Here is a 4,894-nt window from a genome sequence, read left to right on the forward strand (position 1 = left end):
AAAAACACACAAAATTGACAATACAAATAAATAGAACATTACCAAGCACAAATAAAATTTTATTTGCCTTTTATTGAAAATAAATAATTTTAAGGCAACAACCATTTCCTTAATTTGATAGGGAAGGTTCAACAACCAGAAAATTATATAACTTTTTAAAAATAACAGATGTACATAGTTAAGGTATATCAAAGAGGGCATAGATTCATTGAAACACAAATAAAAAAGTAAAGAAAACATATAACCAATGAAACACATCAAACATGATCGGTTGAAATATGGAAGACTATAGTCTTGACGCTTCTCATATCATATGTTGAAACACACTCAACATATTAAATTTAATAAGCGTTGTGAAAGATGGAAAACATGAACACATGAAAACATTGGTAGCAGAATATTGAAACAGTGAAATTATTGAGGAAACGAAGACATTAAAACTAATTTTAGTAAATAACAATACAACACAACCATGAGACAGATAACATTGATCATATCAGAAATATGAACAGAAAGGTTGAAGTAGATCATAACCTTGCAATGGAAGAAGTAGGAGAACCGGTAATGTGAAGATGTAATGAGAAAATTTGTTTTATAATTGCCTTGGATAAGTTAATAGAGACTAAAAATTTGGGGAAGACAAATTTGTTTTGGAAAACAAAAATTTCAAAGGGCTTGTGCTGGAAACGACTATCAATATCAAATTCTCATCTTGATTTTTTCTATTTTATATATATATATATATATATATATATATATATATATATATATATATATATATATATATATATATATATATATATATATATATATATATATATATATATGTGTGTGTGTGTGAGATATTGGATCGAACTCTAGTATTGTCGAAGGGTAGCTTCTTGGTTCGACAGTTCGACAGAGTTAAGCATGAAGTCGAAGGATTGTTCACATGCTGGTGTCGAAGTGTGCATGTTGTAGTCGAAGATGGGTCTAGCATGCAGATGTCGAAGATGCTAGGGTTGTTAGCATGTTAAATTAGGTTTTAGTGTTTAAACCCTAATTTGTTAAGTTAGCTTGTTTATTAAGTTGGCTTGTGTAATGGGCCTTGCTGAAAAAGCCCATTAGTTAGTATGTTAGGTTTTATTATAAATAGCATACTAGTCTCTCATCATTGCTAAGCTGCAAATCCTAATTTAGGGTGAGAGAGGTTATTTGTTATTCTTGTAAACTTGTAATCTTGTTTTAAGAGAAAGTGAAAGAATAGCAGTTATAACCAATTCTTGTGTTCCTCTTCTTCCTTGTCCTTTATTCTTCCTTGTTTTATACTTTGTTCTTGGCATTGAATTCACAACAAATTGGTGCGGTGAGCGTGGAGAAGATGCCTTCAACAAAGTATGAGATTGAAAAGTTCACCGGAGTGAATGATTTCGGTCTGTGGCGCTTGAAGATGAAAGCTCTAATGGTTCAGCAGGGTTGTTTGGAAGCGTTGAAGGGAGAGGCAGCCATGAATGCAGAATTGACGGCAGCGGAGAAGATGAATATGATCGAGAAAGCACACAGCGCAATTTTGTTGAGCCTTGGTGATAAGGTTCTCCGGCAGGTATCAAAGGAGACGACAGCATCAGGGTTATGGGTGAAACTTGAAAGTTTGTATATGACCAAATCGCTGGTAAATCGACTCTACCTGAAGCAAGCTTTGTATTCATTCAAGATGATTGAAGACAAAGTATTGGCTGAGCAGTTGGATATGTTCAACAAGCTGATTCTTGATCTTGAAAATATTGATGTGAAGATCGATGATGAAGATCAAGCGATGTTACTATTGTGTTCTTTGCCTCGATCACATGCTCACTTCAAAGAAACTCTCTTGTATGGAAGGGAGTCCCTGACGTTTGAAGAAGTTCAATCAGCCTTGTACTCTAAAGACTTGAATGAACGAAAGGAGCATAAACCTTCGACTGTTGGCGAAGGTTTGGCCGTTAAAGGAAAACTCTTACGAAAGGATGGTAAGTTCGACAAGAAGAAAGGCAAAAGCCAGTCGAAGACTTACAGTGGCGAAGCATCTGGCATTCGATGCTACCATTGTAAGAAGGAGGGTCACACAAGAAAGGTGTGCCCTGAACGCTTGAAATATCATGGAGGTAAGGATAATGGCAACGCTGCCATTGTTCAAGATGATTTCGAATCATCTGATGTTCTTGTGGTTTCAAGCAGTGACTCTAAGAAGGAGTGGATTATGGATTCAGGTTGCACTTGGCACATGACTCCAAATAAAGACTTGTTCGAGGAATTATGTGATCAAGATGGTGGATCAGTATTGCTGGGAAACAACAAGGCTTGCAAGATTGCAGGTGTTGGATCTGTGAGATTCAAGCTCCATGATGATTCAATAAGGTTGTTGACTGAAGTCAGGTATGTTCCTGATTTGAAGAGAAATCTGCTTTCTCTTGGTGAATTCGACAAGAAAGGATATGTTTTCCAAGGAGAGAAAAGTATCCTAAGAGTCATGAAGGGTTCGAAGGAAGTCTTGAGAGGCGTGAAGAAACAAGGCTTGTATACCCTTGAGGCTGAAGTTGTAAGTGGTTCGACAAATGTTGCATCCACGAAACCTTTGTCGAAAACAGAAATCTGGCACATGAGATTGGGCCATGTCAGTGAAAGGGGTCTGGTCGAATTAGGGAAACAAAATCTTCTTGGTGGAGACAAAGTCGAAAAGCTGAAGTTTTGTGAACCCTGTGTACTTGGAAAATCTTGCAGAGTGAAGTTCAACAAAGGCAAACAAAGAACACATGGATCCCTTGATTACATCCATGCTGATCTTTGGGGGCCTGCAAGGTGTCCATCACATTCAGGAGCAAGGTATTTTCTATCCATAGTAGATGATTATTCCAGAAAATTATGGGTATTCATCCAGAAGACTAAGGATGAAACTTTTGAGAATTTCAAAAGTTGGAAGACTCTGGTTGAAAATCAGACTGGCAGAAAGGTCAAGAGGTTGAGAACCGACAATGGCCTTGAATTTTGCAATGAGGCATTCGACAGTTTTTGTGCTGCCTCTGGTATTGCAAGGCATAGAACTACTGCAGGTACTCCACAGCAAAATGGTTTGGCTGAAAGGTTTAATCGAACTATTTTGGAGAGAGTCAGATGCATGTTGACTAGTGCGGGGTTAACAAAGGTGTTCTGGGCTGAGGCTGTTTCGACAGCAACATATCTGATAAACAGATGTCCTTCGACAGCGTTAGATATGAAGACACCTGAAGAAGTTTGGTCGGGACATCCACCAGATCTCGACAAACTGAGAGTATTTGGCTGCGTAGTCTATGCTCACATTAGGCAAGACAAGGTCGAACCTAGAGCTCTGAAATGCATGTTCATGGGATACCCTGAAGGAGTCAAAGCTTATAGGCTATGGTGCCTAGAGCCAGGTCACAGGAGGTGTATCACCAGTCGAGATGTAATTTTCAATGAAGCTGAAATGGCTTTTAAGAAAACTGATGATGTTGGTCGAAGTACAGAAACATCTGACGAAGAGCTGGAACAGGTAGAGATTCCTGTTGAGGTGGAACATGTTGATGCTGAATTGCATATCCCAGATGAAGTCGAAGAAGAAGCAGAAGATGCTGAAGTTGAGGAAACTGACGATGACTACCTATTGTCGAGAGATAGGTCGAGAAGAGTCATCAAGCCACCTCAGAGACTTGGATATGCAGATCTTATAGCTTATGCCTTAATCTCTGCAAGTGAGGTTCTAGACGAAGAACCTAGAGACTATAAGGAAGTTATGAGGAGTCGAAATAAGACTGAATGGTTGAAGGCCATGGATGATGAGATAAAATCTCTTCATGATAATCATACCTGGGAACTGATCAAGAAACCTGCTGGGGCAAGGTTAGTCAGCTGTAAATGGATTTTCAAAGTTAAGGAAGGAATTGAAGGAGTGACGTTAAAAAGATACAAGGCAAGGTTATTTGCAAGGGGTTTCACTCAGAAAGAAGGTGTCGACTTCAATGATGTGTTTTCTCCTGTTGTGAAGCATAGGTCCATTCGAATGTTGCTTGCCATGGTGGCACAGTTCGATCTTGAACTGGAACAGATGGATGTGAAGACTGTGTTCTTGTATGGTGATTTAGATGAAACGATCCTAATGAGGCAACCTGAAGGGTATGTCGAAAAGGGGAAGGAAGATTATGTGTGCAAGTTAAAGAGATCTTTGTATGGGCTGAAACAATCTCCTCGACAGTGGAATGGGAGATTCGACAAGTTCATGGCACGCATAAGTTTCATTAGAAGTCAGTTCGACCACTGCGTTTACTTCAGATTTCGATCTGGTAATTCATTTGTTATTTTGTTGCTTTATGTGGATGATATTCTCATAGCAAGCAACAATGTTGAAGATGTGACGAGGGTGAAGGCTGAACTCAATAAGGAGTTCGATATGAAGGATCTGGGAGCTGCTTCCAGGATTCTTGGAATTGACATTCGAAGAGATAGAAAGAAGTCGAAGTTATGCTTATCTCAAAAGGCATATCTACGGAAGATTCTTGAAAAGTTTGGTATGTCGAATTCGAAGCCAGTTGTGACTCCAACAAACCCTCAATTCAAGCTGAGTATTGATCAGTGTCCTAGTACTGATGTCGAAAGAGCCTATATGAATAGCATTCTGTATGCTAATATAGTTGGTTCTTTGATGTATGCTATGGTTTGTACTAGACCCGACATAGCTTACGCAGTCAGTCTTGTAAGCAGGTATATGGCGAATCCTGGAAAGGCTCACTGGCAAGCATTGAAGTGGATTTTAAGGTACATAAATGGGTCTCTGAATAGAGTCCTAATTTATGGTGGAGCCTTGGGTGAAGATAGTAAGGCAGTAATAGAAGGATATGTCGAATCTGATTATGCAGGTTGTATG

The sequence above is a fragment of the Vicia villosa genome, unplaced genomic scaffold (genome assembly GCF_029867415.1).
Source record: "Vicia villosa cultivar HV-30 ecotype Madison, WI unplaced genomic scaffold, Vvil1.0 ctg.000506F_1_1, whole genome shotgun sequence".
NCBI classification, from domain to species: Eukaryota; Viridiplantae; Streptophyta; class Magnoliopsida; order Fabales; family Fabaceae; genus Vicia; species Vicia villosa.